Here is a 24,887-nt window from a genome sequence, read left to right as displayed (position 1 = left end):
ACAGCCTTCAAAGAAGAATAATGAAATACCTATCTTCCTCTGCAGTCCACTGGCCCTTTATCACATTATGAATCTGGTGCCCTCTGTTTCTATTGAGAGTATGGATTTGCTTCTGATTTTGATTGTGAGGCCTCATATGTTCAGGTGAGATCTCATGGTGATGAGCATACCCAGTTTCCATAATATTTGCAAAATACCCAGCTTCATTAGAAGAAGATTCTTGCATTTCCTCGGGATGGCTCATATATGTCTCCTCTCCATGGTTGTGGAGATTATTAGTTGTAATCTCATCAGCCATGGACATTTTTCCCTACTTCAACACTCCTTTCAATGAGAGATTGAAATTGGTATGAGAAGAACAACACTTGTTTCTTCAGCTGCTTGCTGCGATGAGAGTAAAATGGCCATTTATGTCAATATCCCTAAACTTTCAAAAATTTGAGGAATGTTGTAAGAAAAATCATAATTATGAGTTAGCTAAGATTGACCATCATTAATAAGAATTTATGAGGGCCATTTCTAAAGCATCCCATTCCACTCCAAAAATGGAGAATTTATATAGCTCGGTCAAAGGTGGAATCTTGAAAGGGGGAAGTTTGAAAAATGGAGGTCAAACAAAAGAGAGATATGAGACATATGGCCTTGTGAGAGCATAGCATAACATAACACTAATTACAATACCGTATTAGGAAAATTATAGAGAATCTTTCTGAGGAGTCCTGCAAATCCTGGAAGTGGGCCACATTTCTGAGGAGTGGGAGGAGGCGATTGGTGATCTCACCCGAAACGCTCTCTGTTATGAAGTCGCGGAGAGAGTTGGTGCCGAACTTGTAATTTGCAACTCGTTTCTGCAATTTCCAAGCGTCGCCATCGGCATTGAAAATTCTGGTTCCGAGCAAATCATGCAAGCGGAGGCAGAAATAATTGCCCTTTGAATGATGACTACCTTTGTTCCGAGACGCTGAAAGGTGATGGTGTTGGAAGGAGTGTGTCTGAGAATTTCCGTTAGCCATTCTAAAGGTGCTAACTGTTTACATGTTCTAAAGGTGCTAACTGTCTACGTTTAGCCTTGAAATCTTTAAGGTAAAAACCATGAAAAAAATAAGATGTCTAGATCTTAAGACCATTTTATTTGATTCCACTGCCTGCAAATTAATTAATGGATCTATCAAGAAAAATAGAAGAAGTAAATAAAAAATCTTTCGCCCAATTGAAATTTGAAACATGAAGGTAAAAATATATTCATAGGTTCTATACCTATTATCTGAATGTGTCTTCCGTTAATCTCGTTCCTTGGAAGCTGCAATTAATCATGAATACCCACAACTACTATTTTAAAGGAGGCATAAGATGTTAAACAAATTTAGATTAGAAGAGATTCTTATTAAATATTAGTTTAATTTCATAAAATAAGTTAAATATGTTAAGATTTACAGCCTATCATATAAGAATAAGTTAAACATGCACATTAGTTGTAAGAAAAATCAGAATTATGAGTTAGCTAAGATTGGCCATCATTAATAAGAATTTATGAGGGCCATTTACTTTGTCTTCTTGTCATTTAACAATAAATGCTATTAAGCATCCCATTCCACTCCAAAAATGGAGAATTTATATAGCTCGGTCAAAGGTGGAATCTTGAAAGGGGGAAGTTTGAAAAATGGAGGTCAAACATATGGCCCCGCGAGAGCATGTCTAGACATATGGCCCCACGAGAGCATAGTATAACATAACACTGGAAAATTATAGAGAATCTTTACCAAGCTAAGCATTACTATTTCAAGGCATGACACCATGTTCCCAGCTCACACAAGTGCAGTAGAAATTGACGTTGCCAACTCACACTGAGAACAACAGAAAATGACATGCAAAACAGAACAAAAATGACACGGTAACTAACCCTCCATCCATTCATGCCATCATCAATGGCGGACTCAATGTCAATCCATAACATGTGTACGCAACTTAGACTTTAAGCATCAGAAAAATTAGTTTATCAATCCATATTTTGACCCAACTTTAACTTTTGTACACGGAAATAATAAAACCTAAACAAAATGTATATAAACCAACAATACAATATTAAACTCTCGTTATAATTTGAAATCGAATAGCCACCAATAAAAATATATTTCAGAAGCAGTTGTTTACTTGATTAAGTAGACCTACTATGTCATGCCCAAAATTACTAGTAAAAAAAAAAAAAAACACTAATTTTTAAAAAAAAAAATTTGTTGTAATTTAAACAAATAAATAATTAATTAAGTTAAATCAACGATTATATATTTATACTCCAAATAAATTTAAACCCATATTTAAATCAATTCTCCTAATAATCCACTAATCCCTTAGTACATGATTAAATAAATATAGTTCAATAACCCAATGCAAATGTCAATAATTAAAATGTGAACTAATTATAAACTTTTTGTTGACTTTTCTACTCATAAAACTTATATTATGTTTTATCCGGGAAGTCGTATTGGTATGTTTGATAAGGTGATCATAGAGTTTTCGTTGAGGATTACACTTCTAGTGTCAACTATGACCAGTTACTCTCTTTTGGAATTCAAGATTTATACCTCCAAATAATAGGATAAAACATTATCTCTTCACTGACTCAATTAATCATACAATTAAAAGTTGGTTCGATATGAAACAATCAATATAATCCTATTAACTTAATAATTGAAATATATATATATATATATATATATATATATATATATATATATATATATATATATATATATATATATATGTATGTATATATATATATATATATATATATATGTATATATATGTATGTATGTATATATATATATATGTATATATATGTATGTATGTATATATATATATATGTATATATACATATATATGTGTATATATATATATATGTATATGTATATATACATATATATATGTGTATATATATGTATATATACATATACATATATGTATACATACATATATATCTTAGTCATTCCAAATAAATAAAACATTTGCCAAACTCTTCCATTTATAATTTTTGTTGTTAGTTTACCAAACTTCTAAGTGAGTCCTATCATTTGTTTAGGTTGATTCAACAATATATTCAATACATACTACTATTAATAAGCTTATTGTTTTCTTTCTATTTTATTCTAATGACTAATAACAAAGACTCATTAATTCCAAAATATGGTTGCTTCAACTTAATTAACCTCCAAACATAATTTAAGATCTATTAAATTTGAAGTAAATCAATTAACTCATTTCCCGTAACACTTACCTAAAATTTGTAACTACACATGGCCTACTTTTTTATACCCCTGATTTACTCACTCCTTTACCAGTTCAACCTCTAAGGAATATGGTCACGTGCCTATGCAAATATAGTTTATTTGAAAAAGTTGACTGAAGGATTTTCTTTTATTACATGCTGACAGGCCTGACACAAGAGTTTTTTTTTAATGTTTTGGCTCAGTGTACTCCTAACGCTTTTCAAGAAGATCACGTCTCTTACCTCTTCCCAAAACGCAGGTGCTTCAACCAAGGCAAGATCTCATTAAAAAAATTGTTTAAATCTGCAATTAATGCCTTGCTAGGCATCAAGGGATGTTACAGGGAGAGTTTTAGTCTTGTCAGGAAAGCTACTCCTTGTCCCCTCTAATTTAGACTAGGCTCACGCCAAGTGGGGAGTCTCCTTGCTTTTTAACTTTTACTTTATAGTTAATTCATAATGCAGGGCCCACTGTATAGCCGCTAGGACACATTTCCTTATGTTATTTTATTATTTGTTTTGGGCTTTTTTTTTAAAAAGGGTTTAAAGTGAAATAAGGATAGGAGTTACCATAGGGTATATATTAAATTAGTGTTAGATGTCTAAGCCGAGTTGACATGTCCTTGTTACTATGCATGTAGGCATATTTTATGCAGTTTTGGGGTCACGAGTTTTTAATATATATATTTTATTTATTTTTAAATTTTTTTTTTCATTAACCCTTCAAATCTTCTCTTGAATAAAATATCACTCTGTAATCTAGGAGGGGATTAGCTTTTCTCCCCATACATTTTCCAGAGAATGAAAATACACACTTCCAGGTCTAACTTATTGTTCACTCATATTTGCATCTTAGTTATTATTATTATTATTATTTATTTTGGCTCTTACTTAAGGTTGGATGACATGGAAACTAAGCATAGCATTGAGTATTAGTGCTAATACCAATAAATGATTAAGGCATCGAATATAATACTCTATTGAATTATACCAATATCCATTTGTGTTTTAAATCTTAAGAGTCAAATCTACTATCTTTTTACATGAGCAACCATAAGTGAATGCATCTTACAACTATTATTCAAAATATAATTATGATTGTTTCTAAACATGAAACTCTCTCATATATGACTATGAAGAAAATCAAGTATTCTAATTGAAACTAAGAACATAAAGATAGAGTCTTATAATGCAAATAGTTATGAGAACCTTCAGATTACTTTCTTTTCTCCCATGAACTCATACCCCACAGTAGTATATACAAAATGGCGATTTTCTTTTATATCCCAATACAACACAAAAAAAAAAACAATACTTTTACAAATACAATATTTGATGCCATGAAAGACAATATCTCCTTCCAAATAAATGACAAATCCCTTCCAGTCTACTATGCAATCATTCATTGAACAATATGGAGAGTTCTCCATTACAGTTACAAGCAAAATAATAAGTTTTATCTTCATGAAACGTCCATAAGATGATCATACCAAGCTTGTTTCCATTGCTCCCTTGAGCACAAAATCTGCATATGTAACAAAAAATAAAGAAGCAACAATGACCATGGGTGCTTTCCACCCAACCATAGGCCTCCAAAGAGACCACCCCCGTGCTAGGGGAACAAGGCTCAAACCGGGTTTCACACATACATCACAAAATTTTGCATGAAGACACAACAAAAAACACAATCAACACCCTTCCATGGCTTGCACAATGATTTACCATTGGAATCATAAAACGTTGGATGAAGGTGGGCTCTTCAAGGAGGAGAAATTCATAAGTATCATATTGCCAATACATTTTGCCTCTCAAGGCCACCCCAACATAAACAACATATTACCACTGCATTGCCTCTCAATGCCTTCAAAACAACCATCTTCTCCTCATCCACCAAACCTCCTTGTACCTCCCAAACAACAAGATTCATGGCCATGAAGGAGCCCATGCTTCATAATAACAACCTCATCATGAGGTAAAAACAAAATTTTCTTTCTCACCTGCAGTGTCAAGCCCAACTTATGCCCTTCACCCAAGGCTTCTTTGCCCTCCCAAGGGTGAGTGAAGCCTTCACACCCATAATCACAATCAACACTCACATTCAAACAAGAACAATCAGAAAAACAATGAAGAAAAATAAAACAAAACCAAGAAAGGATCTCCAAAAGCACAAAACACATTCACTTTCCATTCCAACAAAAACAAAACCAAGAAGGTGAACCAAGAAATTTACAAGAACATCACACATTCTCACATTGTCACCATACATAATCAATGCTCATAATGCAACAAGAACACCACACTTTCACACAATACCCAAAAATCCATATAACGAGATTTACAATGCAAATGCATACTCTATTAATGAACTCTCACACTTGCAGATTTGTTTAACCATGCTAAAAGCAAGAAATGAGAAAGAAACAAGTTTTGAGACACCAACCTTGGTCCAAGCTATGCTAAGGATAGTTGTAGTAGAGCTCCCTTAATCTCCCTCCAAAACCTAACAGTCTCTAAAATTAGAGAGTGGGTAGACACCCCACTAGTTTGGCCAAGACCCTCTAATAAAGCCTTCTCACTAACTTATTTTAGCAAAAACACTAAGCCACTACTTCTTACAAACTTGTCTCCTCTAACTTTTCTATTTTTGACTAAGTGGGAACATGGATATGACAACTCCAAATTCGAATTGATGGAAGAATGCATGGGTAAAGGGGCCCTCTAGGTTGTCTAGGCACTCACATGGTCAAAATTAGGCCTCTAACTTGTTGTACTATCATATGGATAACTTATTCTCACATTAAAGACACTTAGGGACCACATAATGACCCCTAAAAACTGGAGCCAAGTCCAAATTCGAATTTCCTTTGATTGAGACTCCTCATGGCATTTTTCTATGTGAGGTTAACTTGGGTACTACATTGGGGTCAGGTTTGGGTTAGGTTACTTCTTGCCAAACCCCTAATGACATGGCATCTCCACATGGACAACACAAGTGTCAAATGACACACACAAAACAACACATTACATTATAAGTGACTTGACTCCAATAATACATGAACTAAGCTATTACACACATATACAATTCACATACACGAAATAAAACACATTATAATGAGGTTTGAATCTTTTCCACTGATTCAACCTTGGATATGTCATGTTTGTAGTAGTTTGAGCCTTAATTCCCCTTTAAACCCATGGTCAAATTCCTGCAGACTAAACTCAAGCATCAGTAGTCCAAGAAAATCATATAAATAATAAGTACATAAGTGAAATAATCATTATCTCATTCAACATTAGACTTGCATATATTTCATCATCTCAGTTTAACTTTCCCTTCCTTAATCATTTCAAATATAACCTTCAAAATATTAAAATATCAAAACTTACAAATCACATTTTGACATTTGAGTTCCATACCTCATTCTTCTTTAATTAAATTACTTTTTCTAATAATTTCCATGTAAAATGCTCAAAATACTATAACATCAAACTTTAAATATCAACATAACATGGTCAATTTAATATTCTGAATAATTTCATAGTCTATTTTTTTTTCTTTTATCATTGCAACAAGATACTAAATTTCACAACTATTGAATCCCTAGGTATGCAGGTTTGGTCTCAATGCATAACAAAATTTATCTTTTAACTCTAATTTCAACTTTAAACATTACATTCTTACATTACAAGCATTTCTACCATTCAATTTCTAAATAGAATCATTAAATGCATCAATTAGGTCATAATATGCAGAGGTAATTGCAGATCATCAAAATGCAAATATCTAAATGACATAACCCTACAGTCTCAAAAGTGTATAAATACATAGGATTAAAATCACCATAATGCAATTATCTCATTGGTACTATGACGGATCGGGTGAGGCCTCACATACTAGTCCACATACTTATTTAGGAATCGCCAAAAAGAAAAAAAGAAAAGTGTATTAGCCGTTTCCATTGGTTCTAGATTTTATAGTGGAAAAAAGAAATCATTAAAAATTATCACGTGGGTGTGAAATTTTTACGAAATGGCTATAAAACCTTGTAAGCTTTTGACCTAAATTTAAGCCTGCAATTGCAAATTGACTTTGATGGGAAATGTTAGAAAAATGTTTGGGCTGACAACTTTTCCACTTAAATTTTTTTTTTTTTTTGGGAGCAAAGCTCCCACATAAAACCTATCACAAGAACATGCTCATTCCATCAAATTTAACCATAGCTTCAACAATGTTGGCATAAATAGAATTACTGGAATTAAGCAACCAACAAACATGATACTTTGAATTAGACCAAATGTGATTAAGCATTTTAGAGGCTTCCCATTTTGCAAACATGTCTATCATCGTGCACTTCCTTCTCTTCACTAGTGGATTATCTCTACATTTATTTCATTCAAACTTCTGTAACGTGGCAAACAGTTCCTTGAATTTGATTTTCATCATGTGCAAGACAATCTGCTAAGGTTCTTGCATTTGAATGGGTAGTGTAGACACCTAAATTTGATTAGACTATTTTAGTAATCCTATTTAGTTATCTAAAAAGGCATTATTAATTAAATTCTTATTTAATTAACCCTTTGCCATCCCCTAGTTCATTAATTTAATTAATCATCTATAGTCCTAATTGATAAATCAAATAATCTATTATTTATCAATTAAATCCTATTCTTCTATCTAATTCCAAAAATCCCCATTTATTAAATAAATCTATTTGATAAATGAAATCCTCAAATTCAAAAACCCCTAACCTATCTCTAATCCTCCATTTAGCCTAATCCACCCCATCCACCCATACTAACCAAGCTTAGCCACTAACTCACCCACCCTCATTAATGCCATCCACTTGCACATCTCTAACATCCCTAATCTAATCCTAAACCCAAGCCTAATCCACCCCCTAATGTTGTCACATTCCTTAAACAAGTTTAAGACTTTCCTAATCCAAACCAAAGTCTCCCCTCAAAAAACCCAACCACTAAGTCATGAGTGCTCTTACAAAATATAAAGACCCTTACAAGCCCACTCATGACTCTTACACCCATATTCCACACTCTTCCCTCTTCCACACTCATTCCTCTTACATCCCTCTTACATACTCAACCCAACTCATCATGCCTTTAACCAACCCTTTACCCTACCCTCTCACACTCATCCTCCTTGTGACAAGTGTCACCTTCCCATTGGTGCTAAACAAGCACAACCCATGTGCTCCCCTTTGAGTGCATCTTAGCCCTCCTTAAGCCTTCATCCATCCTTGCATCTAAGCCCTCTATCCCTCTACCCCTTAGCCTATAAATTGAATCCCATCCCAAGCCATTTCATCAACAATCTTTGAGCTAAAGTTACCATGCTATTTTGAGAACCAAAGCCATCAACCATACCCTTATAATGCCAAATTGAGAGCTCACAAAGCTACCAATTTGCCATTACCCATCTCCATTGAAGCAGCTTTTGAGCATCTTGAGCATACATCCACAGCAAAAGGACACATCTACAGAATCAAGAAAGCATGGAGTGCTTTTTCTTGTGAGGTTTGCACTTCTTGTTTTCTTCCTTTGTCTTAGCATATATGTGAATTTAGTTTTTGGTTTGTGAATGTTTACTTCATTTGTTAATGTTCTTTGCATACTGATTCTGGTTCTACATTTTGGCACGCCCGGTGGGACCCCACTATGGGTCATTTAATCATCTATTTTCATCTATATGTCATTTTTCTAACCATCTAATGTTTGTTGTTGTTTGAGTGTGTTGTGAGGGTGTTTTACTTGTTTTTGCAGGTTAAAGAACGCACTTAGGAAGAAGAAATACCATCTACAAAAAAAAAATTCGCATTTTTCAGCTTTTTTTGGCACAGTTTTGGCGTCTGCAACCTGTTCTGTCTACGAAAATCGAAGTCTGTGAAAATCCACGTCTGCCAAAATTGACATCTGCGAAAATCCGCGTCTGCAAAAATCGACATCTGCGAAAATCCGCGTCTGCACAAATCAACATTTGCGAAAATCCGTGTCTGTGAAAATCGACGTCTGCGAAAATTGACATCTCTGCTTGTCACCTGTGTTCTGTGCTACAAATCTGTTTTGTCCTCTTCGTATTTTGGCATCTCTGTAGTTCAGCGTCTTCGTATTTTGACAAACTGTCTTCTCTGCTTAGAAAAAACAACAAAAAAAGTTTTTACGCGTAGAAAAAATAACAAAAAAAGTTTAAAAAAAAATTCCCATAGTTAAGCTCTCATTTTTGAGATTTTGGCTAACTAACTAAATTGCTTTTTTTTTTGTCTCATTGCAGGTTGGAGCACATATGGAACCACTAACCATGCTTCTTGTAGGTTTTCATGTTGATAAAAAATGAACTTGAATGTTTAACCATTTGTCTTTGAATGCATGTTGCTAAAAAAAAAATGAACTTGAATGGTTAAACACATTTTCCATTGAATTAGGATCCAAAACCTTGTTTCTTTTTAGGAGGCCTACTTGGGGATTTCATCACCCCTTGGACGACCTCAACTCCAGCGTTCCAGCAGAGTATAAGAATCGAGAGGTGAATCGAAAGACACCTCTCTTGGGATCAAGATTTTGTCATTCGGGCTAAGCCTCAAGGAACTTTATACCCTTGAGAAGTGAAAGAGGAGAAGTGGGTTACCGCTCCTCTCGGCTGTGTGACATCCTTTTGGTCTCATCTACGGATTTGGGCCTCACGTACCTTGCGTATATCGAGGACTCCCTAGCTAAACCAATTGTCAGCCTTGCAGAAAACCATCTAGGATGTTAATGTGTTTGGAGTGACTGATCGAAACATTTGTAGAACATACACACTCCTTGGCGCAAGTATCACATTCTGAGAACCACAAACTTCTATCTGGGTGTTCCTATCTATTGCTTGTTTTTATTTTACTTGTTGAATGAATGTTTGCCAAACTTGGTCAATCCTAGCTTAGGGCACACTTAGCATAGTCACTGCCTATTTTGGAAGTTGAACAAGTTGAAGCAAAACAACTGAGATTTTTTCCAAAGCCAAGCAAATTCAGGAATTTATGTCGGAACAACCCAAACTCAAACAGAAGTTTCACAAGGTCAAACTCAAGCCATCTCTAGCATACCAAGAACGTTCAGCCAAGAGAAAAGAAATAACACCAAGCCCACAAATTTCCAAACTCCATAAAGTAGAGGACAAAGCTATCGACGAAGCACTTCAAGAGGCTTGGTTAGAGCACACCATCAAATTTAGCCAACATCCAGGAGTTAATCCTGCTTATGCCTTACCAACTAGGCATGATTTCTATGATTAGACACCCTTGTTTCTCCACATCTTCTTGGATAAGCTTCACTTTAGAGTCATCTTTGTAGAAAAGCCAGCCATCTTAGGTTATCCCCTTAAGCATTATTAGCTCATCCATCTCATTTAGAATCAAACCATCTAGCTAGCAATCCAAAATCTGCACATCTAAGCTTTCAAAATTGTTGTCACCTTGCTAAAAGTTTGCCATTCCTAAAATCTTCCAAATCCACCAATCTCACCAAGGTTATCCCTTTGACAGAGATTTGTCTAGGGTAATCTAGCTTTGTCACTTGTTATCCCTCATCACCTTGAGCTAAAGGTTGGGATTCACAAGTAGTCAATCTCGTGTTCTTCCTAAAGGATCATCAGTCTATCCTTAAGTTGACACAATCACCACCAAGCTTGCACATAGGAAAGCAGACCTTTTGTGCTTTGACAACATATCTTTGAAGTTAGAATCCCCAACCCAATCCTCCTTAGGTTTTGTCATATAGCTTTGCCTCAACCTAGGAAATCATTTGCATAGAAAAGCCTTCCCCCTTTTTGCATCCATCAGCATTATTGCATCTCATCCCTAGGAGCATTTTTCATGCCACCCGTCACTCGCTTAGCCAAGAAGAAAGAAACAATGGAGCCCTATCATTTAGATCGAACAGCCTCACCCCCCTTGAGCACTCAACCATCCTTCAGCCCAGAGCCAGCTATGCCATCACCTACTGACATTGAAGCTTTCATGAACCAACCAGGAAATGCAGTATTGGTAAACGCCATTATAGACAAAAACAAAGAGACAATCATGGCTAATTTTCGAAGGGACAATGTAGGAACCTTTGACTTTGGAAGACCCCCTCCATTATCAGATCCATCTCACCCATTGTTTGGGCAGCTGCCACCACCCATAGGCTCTTATGATCCAAATTATCCTCAATTTATTCCAAAAGAAGAGCCTCCAGCCAATCCATATGACCCAACAGACCCAAACATACCATCATCCACCCAAGTTGAAATCTCCATGCCGCAAGCCAACCCAGCCACCACGACTCCATCCTTGGTTCATACCTCTCCGCTCCAAACCCCCTTTACCCAAAACACCTCACCGTTCACCCCCTTCACTATTGCTGCTGCTCCCCAACCTAGCCTTCCCAATCCACCCATCACCCAAATCAGTGCTAGCATCTTTGGCCAACCTCAGCAATATACAACAGGGATGCCACCCATGGGGCCAAGTAATCAACCTTTCATCGCCCCCAGCTTGTTCACCACAGCCCAAAGCACAATCCCATCATTTCCATTAGGTATTGGGAGCTCAATACCACCAGCCACAAATCCACAAGCTACTACCTTCACTTCACAAAGCTATCAAATCCCACAAGCTACTGCCAATCTTCTACCAAGCTCCCAAGTGACCCCAGCTCCCACCACCACTATACCAAGCTTCCAAATCCAGCCACCAAGCTATCAAACCCCATCAATTCCATTCCCAAGCTTTCAATTCCCACCACCTCCATGACCAACTAATCCATTACCTCCTATTACCAACTACTTTTCAATGCCACTTCTAGGAGGTAATCCACCACCCCAGCCAACCACCAATTATTTGCAGATGCCGTCCCAAATGGGGGCACAACCCGCATGTATTGGTCAAACCCCACAAGCCCTCCAATCCTTTCCCCAAGCCTCACAACCATCTTATACCTTACCTCCACAAAGCAATCCATTTACCCCATAGCCAGCTTATGTTCCTCAATCCCAACCTCAAATCCCATATCAACAGCAAGCCTCGCAGCACATGCAGCAATATGCACCACCTCCCCCTCAACAACCCGTCATCCACCATGCAGCTGCCCAAAAAATGTACAATCCCTATCAGAAAATCCCTCATAACCATCCATATTCAATGGCCCCATCCAGCACATACCTACCTCAAGGCACTCCTACATTGGGGGCACCCCAACCATCACCTATCAATTCAGAGTGGGAGCAAATGAAGACAGCTCTGAAAGCCATCCAAGAAGGGAATGATCCAAAGACATTCAAGTTTGAGAATGTGTGTCCTTACCGATTTGATAGAGCCATTACCACGACACCATTTCCCGAACACTTTGAGGTACCTAAATTTGACAAATTCAGAGGAAAAGGAGACCCTGTCACACATATCAAAGAATTTTACATGCATTGCCAGGACGTGGCATACAATGATGTCTTCCTCTTGCGCCTTTTTCCCAAAAGCTTGGTTGGACCAGCTCTTGAATGGTTTTATAGAATCCCCTATGGCACAATTAAAAACTTTGCTGAATTATCTGAGGCATTTGTAGCCCAATATGCCCATCTTGTTGAAACAGAGCTATCAATAGTTGATCTTGTCCACACCAAGCAAAAAGGTGGAGAAAGCCTTGTCGAATACCTGCAAAGATGGAAAACCCTTACCACCAGCATATCTTGCACCTTGCTAGAACGCCATGTGGTAAAAATGTTTATTGATAATGCACATCCCAGCTTGGCTCACCACATGGACATGAACTGTTTGCAGACCTATAAGGATATCAAAGAGAAAGGAATGATCCTTGAGCAAGGACTCATCAAAGATGGTGTGGTAAAGATTTACAAAGAGGCCAACCAAAATCAATCACATTCCAATGACAAGTCTAGGTATTGGAACAAAAACAAGCATGTTGCAACAGATGGGGTTACTGACACCAGACATGTGAATATCGTTGGTCCTTCTCAGAACCAGTCTAACCCACCATATCAAACAAACAACCAACAAGCTACCAATTACCAACAATGAAATAACCAAAGCTATCAAAACCACAATACAAGACCCAACTTTCAAGGGTCTAACAATCAAGCTAATGCCATCAATGTAGCTGCAGGGCAAAAGCCCAGATTCCAACCTACACCTAGAAACTATACACCCCTTGGTGAGCCATTGGATTTTATTTTTGAGAAATTGGCTAAGGAAAACCTCATCAAAGTTCCTCCTACCCAGCAAATTGATCCAAGCCAATCCAAAGCTGCATGTTACAAGGACAATGAGTATTGCAAGTTCCATAGGGTAAATGGTCACACCACCCTCAGATGCATGAAACTGAAAGACTATGTGCAAGACCTCATTGATCGAAAGGAAATCACTGGTGGTGCCCAAACCTCTCCCAATGCAGGCTTACAGATTTATCAAAATGCTTTTCCTCCACACAACAACCAAAATCCTGGAAAAGCACCTATCCAAAACAACACCAACAACCGCCAGCCAAACCAACAGCATGGGAAGAACAATGACCACACTTCATCCTATATAGACTATGGTAGCCTTATAGGTTGTATATCTGAGAAAGAGCCTTCTGTCAATGTTATCAATATCCGAGGACCAGACAATGAGTGTGCGGTCACCACTCAAAGAGCACGATTTAACATCGCAGGCCCACCAGTTTCATCAACACCATCAGCTCCATCAAAAAGCCGGTACAATATCTTGGAACACCTGGGGAACATGCCAGCCCAAATATCCATTTTAGACCTTCTCCGCACTAGTCCTGTGTACAAAGACATCCTTGACAGTGCTCTCATAGAATCCTGTGTTCCTTCTGATATCAATGCTACTGATTTTCGTAATCTTGTTGGACACCTTTCATCCTCATGTGCCCTATCTTTCAAACCCATCGACATACCCACGGTTGAGCCAGATCACACCCTTCCGCTTCGCATAGCCATCATGGTATCCAATTTTGCCGTGAAAAGTGTAATGATAGATAATGGATCAGCCTTGAACATTTGCACCCTAAAATTCATAAAACAAGCTGGTTATACTGAGGCATATATGATCAATGAGGTTATCACCATCAAAGCTTATGACAACTTGGAAAGGACCACAGAAGGGACTATTTTTCTACCAATCAAGGTTGGGCCAGTCATTCAAGAGACAGTTTGCCATGTTGTTGATCTAAACCTACCATTTAACATCCTCCTCGATCGCCCATGGATTCATGCTATGAAGGCCGTTCCATCCACCTACCATCAGTGCATCAAATTTCCGCATCAAGGCACTGAGGTAACCATCCATGCCGATCCAGAACCCTTTGCATACTGCAATGCGATTGAAGCTTCATATACAAACCATTGCCATGGAATAGACATCGACACAGCCATCGCTAGCTCATCCCACACTTGTAATGACGCAGAAACCATCCTTGCCTCCACCCTATCTACTGTAAAGATCAACAACAAAGGATGTGGAGAATATAGTCTATCAGATGCATTTGCTGTCGGAGCAATCCCATTTGATCCACATACCCATGGACGGCCAACATATCACAAAGCTAAGGAGATTCCACCTCCTCGATACAAATAGTTTGGCCCAACCACCTTTGTGTCCTCAAAAACCCCTCTTCATGAGGAGCTCACTCCAGATATCAACAATTGGCTACATAAGGATGCACCTCCAAGAAATCAAGCACGCCTTGATCACTTCAGCTAGAAGTATCCCCAACAACATAAGCTCATCACTGAAAAATGGAACTATCAAGGAGGTGGACTAGGACCAGAAGAAAGGGGCATGCAATGTCCCATTAAAGCACATGATTGGGAAATAAAGTCAGGTCTTGGCTTTGGCATACCCACAACTGTGGACACCAACGAGAATGGTCACGCTTTTTTGAACATCCACCGCGACCTTGTCGAAATCGAAGACATTCCTGAGGAAGTTGAAAAGAGAGCCTACGACGATATCCTAGACCAAATCTTCCTAGGAGACTCTGTTCTCCGAGAACTATCCATCCATCTCATTGACCTACCACTTGCTCATCCACAACTCATAGATTGGGACCAACCAAGTGTCATACATATTGATGAGTTCGCATCAGAGGAAGCACTTCTAAGATTCATGGGAGCTGAAACTCCTCATAAGAAGACAAAGCCAGATTCTGCCTACATCTACAAGCTAGATCCCAAGGGGTATTTTGGAGAAAATCCCCAACCTAGTTTCGATACACCCAAAACTAGAACTAAGGTAAATCTGGGACTAGCTAAGGCAGCGAAGAGAACCCCTCAGCAAGAAAATCCAAAGCCACAAGCAGAACATGAGGATTTAGTATTGCCTCCTCAAGATAATTGACCAGAGGTGTCTTCTATTCTAATAGAGGATACTAGAGAAGTCAACATTGGTTCTTTAGAGATCCCTAGAATTGTTCACATTGCTGCATCCCTATCACAAGACCAAGCTGACCTCCTCTTTGAGGTTTTACGAGAGAACATTGGCCGATTTGCATGGTCATATCAGGACATGCCAAGACTCGATCCAAAGCTTGTAGTTCATCATCTTGCAGTCGATCCAAAGATCAAACCCGTCAGACAAAAGCTTAGGAAAATGCACCCCAAGGTGGAATTACTAGTCAAAGCCGAACTAGAAAGAATGTTAGCTGCTAAGGTTATCCGACCTATCGACTACTTAGAATGGATCTCCAACATGGTCCCTGTCACTAAGCCTTCCGGTGACATCAGAATCTATACTGATTTTAGAGATCTTAACAAAGCTTGTCCAAAGGATGATTTTCCCTTGCCCAACATAGATATGATTTTAGATCTTATAGCTGGACATGAAATCCTATCCCTTATGGATGGATTTTCTGGGTATAAGTAGATCAAGATTGCAGAAGAGGATCAGCATAAGACAGCATTCACTACCCCCTAGGGAACCTTTTGCTACACCATGATGCCTTTTGGCCTAAAGAATGCTGGGGCTACCTATCAAAGAGCTATGAAAGCCATTTTCCATGATCTTATCCATAGCATTTTGGAAGATTATGTGGACAATATCCTTGTCAAATCTCACACCTTCATGGATCATCTTGCTAACCTGGAAAAAGTCTTTGATAGGTTGGCCCAATATTATCTCATGCTAAATCCCAAGAAGTGTGTCTTTGGGGTCACATCTGGCAAGCTTTTAGGCTTCATAGTTTCTAAACGGGGTATAGAGATCGACCCCAAAAAGGTCAAGGCTATCTTAGACATGCCTCCTCCCCAGACACTGCGACAGCTTCGCTCTCTTCAGGGAAAACTTCAATCTGTCCGGTGCTTCATCTCCCAACTTGCAGATAAGTGTACACCATTTTCACACTTGCTAAAGAAGAATGAGAACTTCAAGTGGGATCTTTTATGTCAGCGCAGCTTTGATCAGCTCAAGCAGTATCTCACCAATCCCCCTATCTTGTTTCCACCAGTTCCTGGTCGTCCCTTGATCTTGTATATATTAGCAACACCTACTGCTCTAGGGGCACTTCTAGCACAACATGATGATTATAGCAGAGAGACAGCCATCTACTATATCAGTAGAACCCTAGTTGGTTATGAACTCAATTACACTCCTATGGAAAAAGATTGTTTGGCAGTTGTTTTCTCAACTCAAAAGCTTTGCCACTACATGCTAAGTCATACCATCCAACTAGTCTCCAAGATTGACCCTCTCAAGTATATGCTCTCCAGAACAGCACTTACAGGCCGTTTGGCCAAATGGGTTATGCTACTAAGTGAGTTTTACATCCAGTATGTGGATAGAAAGGCAATCAAAGGGCAAGCTATAGTAGATCACCTAGCTTATGCACCTCTAGTAGATGCATATCCTTTGCTCACAGAATTTCCAAATGAGCATATCTGCCTAATTGAAGAACAACCCCCATGGAAGATTTATTTTGATGGCTCATACACCTCTCATGGATCAGGGGTAAGAATATTATTAGTTACACCTCAAGGAGATTACATTCCAAAAGCCTTCAAGCTACAATTCCCTAGCACCAACAATATAGCAGAATATGAAGCTCTTGTAGCAGGATTAAAGATAGCTGCAGAATGGAATATCACTGAGTTACAAGTCTTTGGTGATTCCCAACTCATTATCAAACAAGTCTTAAATGAATATCAAACCAAAGATGAAAAGCTATTACCCTACAAAGAGCTAGTTGATCAGCTGACCCAACATTTTACAAAGCTTCAGTTTACACAAGTGCCTTGAATGCAGAACAAGGCAGCGGATGCCATGGCCACTATCGGCTCACTCTTGGAAATTCCCCAAGAAGCTACGCAATATGAGTTTTTAGTTGAGCAGCTCCTCACACCTGCTTATGTGAATGAGGATTCAAACCATGTTTGTATCTTGGTTGGTCCCCAATCCCCTTGGTACCATGAAATTCATGCTTACCTTAATGATGGTATCATATCCCCTCACCTCACACGTACCCAATGCCAGAACCTCATCCGAAAATCATCCCGCTATGTTATCATAGCCAATACCCTATATCGTCGAGATTATCACAATACTCTCTCTCGATGTTTAGATGAAAATGAGGCCGCGATGGCATTAAAAGAAGTACATTTCGGACTTTGCGGTGCCCACACGAGTGGTATTGTCCTAGCACTACAAATCCTTAGAGCAGGCTACTATTGGCCTACCATTGAAGAAGACTCTTGTGACTTTGTCAGAAAGTGTCTCCCATGTCAGCAGCATGCAAATCTTGTGCACGCTCCAGCACAGGATCTACAGCCTATTGCACCACCTTGGCCTTTCGCTTGTTGGGGCCTTGATCTAGTTGGAACTATCACCCCTCTCTCATCTGATGGACATAAATGGATAATAACAGCTATAGACTATTTCACTAAGTGGGTGGAAGCAGTCCCCCTAGTCTTAGCTACAGGAGTTCAAGTCTCCAAGTTCATCTTGTACCACATTGTTTGCCGCTTCGGCATCCCATCCACCATCTTCACTGACCACGGAGGTAATTTTGAAAATCTCAACATGGAAGAATTATGCACTTCCCTCCGCATCCATCACCACTTTTCTAGCCCATATTTCCCACAAGGTAATGGCCAGGTAGAGGCAACTAATAAAACCCTCCTCAAAATCCTAAAGAAAGTTTTCAATGATTCTGGCCGTGATTGGCACCTTCAAATAAATCTGGCTCTATGGGCCTATCGAACTTCCTTCCGTACATCCACAGGCACAACTCCATACTCCCTAGTCTATGGTGCCGAAGTAGTATTACCTATAGAAGTTGAACTTCCCTCACTACGGATATCTTTGCGAGGGCAAATCTCAAATGAAGAATACAGAGTAGCTCAACTCACCCAGCTAGATCTCTTAGATGAGAAGAGACAACAAGCCTATGACCATCTCACAGTCTATCAAACTCATCTCAAAAGGAATTTCAACAAGAAGGTGCTCCCATGAAACTTTCAGCCAGGTGACATGGTCCTCAAAGAAAACATGAAAGTCCAAGTAGATCGAGAAAAGAAAGGAAAGTTTGAACCTACATGGCTTGGTCCCTATGTGGTTACTGCCTCCTTTGGCTCCAGAGCCTATCAATTATCTACACCAGAAGGAGAACTCTTGAATGATCCCACTAACATCATTCATCTCAAGAAGTTCTATGCTTGAAGATCCTTGGTATACCCAGCTTTTGAAAAAATACAAAAAAAAAAAATACTAAAGAGAAATAAGCGTCCAATGGTGAAAACTTGGCAATTCAAGCGCCTTGGATAGGTACCTTGGTAAAAACCTAGTAATTCAGGCACCTTGTGTGCTAAAGACTAATCCATTATCTATCACTATCCTATCCCTCATCCATCCACCCACCATCCCATAAAACACCTACTTGTTCCCTTGGTGTTCCAATCAAATATCCAAAATCTGATGGAGCTTGTCAATACCTCCTGTACAACTTGTAAATCTTGTACCAAAGCTTGTATTATACCTTGCAAATCTTGTACCATACCTTGTATATATTCGAATCTTGTCCAAAGCTTGTACCATATTCCATCTTGTAAATGATATTGTATCCTAGCTTGTATCCTATCACATGCACACACAGAATCCCATTTTCCTTAAACTTTTCACAAACAATCTACCTATCCACCTATCAACTATTATAGACACCCCACAAAAAACCAAAACATGAACAAACTTGTACATTTTTAACATATCTTGGTCTATCAGCTTGTACATCCTCTTTAGCTTAGTATCATTGTATCTATCCGGCTTTCGTGTTAGTTCATCCTTGGTCAACATCTTGCACACATCGCACACCTTGGTTAGATATTCCAATGCGTCCTTTAGCTAGATCTCCTATCACCAAAGTGTTATCCTTCTTAGTTCAACTTGCCAGACGCATCACTCATCCTGATCCATCAGCTTAGGTGCTCTCCGATAGGTCCTTGCAGGATATAGCTTTCCTCATGTCTAATCTTGGTCCGTTAGTACCTCGTCCTACCCATCTCGTTGGCAAATAGTTCTCTTTTTGATTTTCACTTTCTTTTGATTTGGGATCTTCCCTTTTCGGTCTTGAAATATCTTTTCCAAGCAATCTCCTTGTTCCCTCCTCAAGGTTGCCACGATCTTCCATATCATGGTATGCTAGGAATGGGGCAATTAGAGCGTAAGGTCTTGATCAGGTCTTTTTCTTATTTTCTTTTTCTGCTTGTGGGTTACCTAGTGTCGTTTCCACGCTGCTTCCTCTGGGATTCATGTGTGATACTGGGGCAATCCTTGTGTGTTTATTTTGACTCAGTTTGTCAGTCCTCTGGACGGTTGGTGAAAAGACCTTGATGTTCTTGGTAACCTTGGCAATTAACCAATAGTCCTATAGAAAATCTAGTGCTCAACTACATGGTGGTACTTCTCTTTGAAGTATCCCCCCGCTCAAAAAGCTTCAATGGATTCCCTTCATCTCCATTATCCCCTCATCCATCTCTCCATCCTGGATTCATTTTATAGCGCTCTACTCCTTCATCTCCCCCCCAATCCTAGAAAGTCTTAAGATTGCTTTACTATTGTGCCTCTGATTTCCCTTTATCATTCTCCCGTAGTGAGAGTTTGAGCTAATTTAGCCCCTTCTCTTTGCCAACCTGCGTCTCGGCTCATCTCAATTTTTTGTACTTTTCAAGAAGTCATCGAGCCTCATTTCTCTCCCCGCCGTCTTCTTGAGGGGGCATCATCTAAGTCTAGTCTCTCCTCTTCTTATTCGAGACTAGGGCAACCTTGTTGCTAAAACATCTTCTCCGTGTCGTCTTCATTCAAACTTCTTTGAAATAGTGTTGTCTTAACACTATGTCAAAGAGGGGAAAAATGTAGACACCTAAATTTGATTACACTATTTTAGTAATCCTATTTAGTTATCTAAAAAGGCATTATTAATTAAATTCTTATTTAATTAACCCTTTGCCATCCCCTAGTTCATTAATTTAATTAATCATCTATAGTCCTAATTGATAAATCAAATAATCTATTATTTATCAATTAAATCCTATTCTTCTATCTAATTCCAAAAATCCCCATTTATTAAATAAATCTATTTGATAAATGAAATCCTCAAATTCAAAAACCCATAACCTATCTCTAATCCTCCATTTAGCCTAATCCACCCCATCCACCCATACTAACCAAGCTTAGCCACTAACTCACCCACCCTCATTAATGCCATCCACTTGCACATCTCTAACATCCCTAATATAATCCTAAACAAAAGCCTAATCCACCCCCTAATGTTGTCACATTCCTTAAACAAGTTTAAGACTTTCCTAATCCAAACCAAAGTCTACCCTCAAAAAACCCAACCACTAAGTCATGAGTGCTCTTACAAAATATAAAGACTCTTACAAGCCCACTCATGACTCTTACACCCATCTTCCACACTCTTCCCTCTTCCACACTCATTCCTCTTACATCCCTCTTACATACTCAACCCCACTCATCATGCCTTTAACCAACCCTTTACCCTACCCTCTCACACTCATCCTCCTTGTGACAAGTGTCACCTTCCCATTGGTGCTAAACAAGAACAATCCATGTGCTCCCCTTTGAGTGCATCTTAGCCCTCCTTAAGCCTTCATCCATCCTTGCATCTAAGCCCTCCATCCCTCTACCCCTTATCCTATAAATTGAATCCCATCCCAAGCCATTTCATCAACAATCTTTGAGCTAAAGTTACCATGCTATTTTGAGAACCAAAGCCATCAACCATACCCTTATAATGCCAAATTGAGAGCTCACAAAGCTACCAATTTGCCATTACCCATCTCCATTGAAGCAACTTTTGAGCATCTTGAGCATACATCCACAGCAAAAGGACACATCTACAGAATCAAGAAAGCATGGAGTGGTTTTTCTTGTGAGGTTTTCACTTCTTGTTTTCTTCCTTTGTCTAAGCATATATGTGAATTTAGTTTTTGGTTTGTGAATGTTTACTTCATTTGTTAATGTTCTTTGCATACTGATTCTGGTTCTACAAGTAGAAGTGGCCAATGTCTTCTAAATTCTGAAATCATTGCGTGGAGCTCAAAAAATGCCAACATTGTGAATGATTCAATCGCCCCTATTTTTATTAGAGGTCAAAAGATCCCCGCCCTTCAGTAATGACATACACCAGTTTGTCACACATTGTTTTTTGTGATTCTTTTATTCATTAGAAACATATTCTACCACAACAAATTATTAGAGAGCCATAAAATACATCATAAATGTTCTTGATTCAATAGGGAGAAGGGCAAACCTTGTTTGGGTAAGGAGGGAGTTTTAGGTAATTTTAAGAAGTCATAGCACTCGGAAAATCCATATCAACAGCCTCTATTGAATTTGAGGGATTTTGCATTTTGAAGACATATGCTTAGAAGATGTAAAATTTGGAAATATTGAATCTATACTTGTAAATGTGAGCAATGCACTTACCTTGCAAACAATAGTCAGTTTTAGATTCAGAGCACTCAAACCACCTGGACGAAGGTTTGGATAGCCAGTAACGAACTGCAAAAATGCTCTCTACAGCTTTGGTGTGAATTGCCCCATGATCTCAATAAACTTCACGTAATTAAGAAAAAAAGATGTTAGGGTATTGTAGATCTAGGGTTTTCAAAGTCTCAAAATTTAGCAAGAAATAAACACACTCTAAACATAAGAGTTGGGAATGTATAACTCACGTCCACTACGTACTCACATCGAGTAGTGTATCCATGGTCAAATTTGATGTGGTCCCTTAGCATTTGATCCTGCTAAAATATTTTGCATTTCAAAACTCAAAAATTGATAGAGATTATGATAAATAAAAATCAATTAAACTACTTCATAGTTCATACTTACCTTTTATAAGTCACACACACCACATATAAGTGTTTCCAATTCCTCTTCTGAAAATAATTGCAAAGTTGAGATGGGAAACACCTATAAGCAATGGAAACAAGCATTCAATCACCAAAAGCTTTCAAAGGTTAAGATAGGTACAAAAAAATGTATTTAATAATTTGGACAAGTGGAAATTTAATCAAATCAAATCTAGAATCGGTTCTATAAAAAATGCTGAAGCCAATAGATCAAACTGACCAAATCTAGAAATGCTTCCACAAAAATTACCAAACCAATAGATCAAATTGACAAAAACAAACCAAGAGCTAGTAATAATGAAAGGTCACTCACCTGATTTGGGTTCAAGTGAAGACATTGAAGAACAAAGTTCAAAAAACACTAGAGAATTAGTAAGTTAAATAAAATTAGAAAGAAGAGAATTAGCAACATAAGAGTAAGAGTAAAATAGAAAGTTTATATAAAAAGGGTATTATTTGAAATAAATTTTTAAAAAGTATTTTTTATAGAATAATTCTAAAAAATGACTTCTATCGAAAAAGCTCGCATAAAATAGAAAAATGTTTGGGCTGACAACTTTTCCATCGAAATTATTCTTTTTAGGAGCAAAGCTCCCACATAAAGCCTATCGGCTTAACTAGCAATTGCATGCTTTTGTGCATGCAAGATTAGCTGATAGGAAATATGATTTTACATAGAGCTTAGAATAGAAACATCAATGTCACAATATATACATCAAAAAAATTGAATGCACCATATGTAATTTTTATCTTGATATTCTACATATTGTATAAATATCATTTTGAAACTTTGTTCTATAGAACAAAATTTAGTATGCAAAGAACATTAACAATAAGAGAAACATTCAAAAACTAAAACTAAATTCACATATATGCTTAGACAAAGAAAGCAAACAAAAAATGCAAACCTCAAAAGAGAAAACACTCCATGCTTCCTTGATTTTGTAGATGTGTCCTTTGATATGGATGTATGCTCAATTGTTTGCCCAATTTCTTCAATGGTGGAGATGGGTAATGGAAAATTGGTAGCTTTGTGAGCTCTCAATTTTGAATTATAAGGGTAAGATTGATGACTTTGGTTCTCAAAATAACATGGTAACTTTAGCTCAAAGATTGTTGATGAATGGCTTGGGATGGGATTCAATTTATAGGCCAAGGGGTAGAGGGATGGAGGGCTTAGATGCAAGGATGGGGAGATGGTTAAAGAGGGTTAAGATGCACTCAAAGGGGAGCACATGGATTGTGCTTGTTTAGCACCAATGGGAAGGTGACACTTGTCACAAGGAGGATGAGTGTGAGAGGGTAGGGTAAAGGGTTGGTTAAAGGCATGATGAGTGGGGTTGAGTATGTAAGAGAGATGTAAGAGGAATGAGTGTGGAAGAGGGAAGAGTGTGGAAGATGGATGTAAGAGTCATGAGTGGGCTTGTAAGAGTCTTTTATGGTTTGTAAGAGCACTCATGACTTGGTGGTTAGGATTTTTGAGGGGAGACTTTGGTTTGGTTTAGGAAAGTCTTAAACTTGTTTAGGGAATGTGACAACATTAGGGGGTGGATTAGGCTTGGTTTTAGGATTAGATTAGGGATGTTAGAGATGTTCAAGTGGATGGCATTAATGAGAGTGGGTGAGTTAGTGGCTAAGCTTGGTTAGTATGGGTGGATGGGGTGGATTAGGCTAAATGGAGGATTAGGGATAGGTTAGGGGTTTTTGGATTTGAGGATTTTATTTATCAAATAGATTTATTTAATAAATGGGGGTTTTTGGAATTAGATAGAAGAATAGGATTTAATTGATAAATAATAGGTTTATTTGATTTATCAATTGGGACTATAGATGATTAATTAAATTAATCAACTAGGGATGGAAAAGGATTAATTAAATAAGAATTTAATTAATGATGCCTTTAGAGATGGCTAAATTAGATTACCAATGCGGTGTAATCAAATTTAGGTGTCTACATTTTGCCCCTCTTTGACATAGTGTTGAGACAACACTATTTCAAACAAGTTCAAATGAAGACGACACGAAGAAGATGTTTTAGCAACAAGATTGCCCCAATCTCGGATAAGAAGAGGAGAGACTAGACCTAGATGATGCCCCTTCAAGAAGGCGGAGAAGAGATATAAGAGGTTCGATGGCTTCTTGAAAAGTACAAGAATCCGAGATGAGCAAGGAGACTCAGATTGGCTTAAGAGAAGAGGTTTAGTTAGCTCAAAC

This window comes from Cupressus sempervirens, chromosome 5, assembly GCF_028749045.1.
Source record: "Cupressus sempervirens isolate cs-2001-9-10 chromosome 5, ASM2874904v1, whole genome shotgun sequence".
NCBI lineage: Eukaryota > Viridiplantae > Streptophyta > Pinopsida > Cupressales > Cupressaceae > Cupressus > Cupressus sempervirens.
This window is presented reverse-complemented; position numbering follows the sequence as displayed.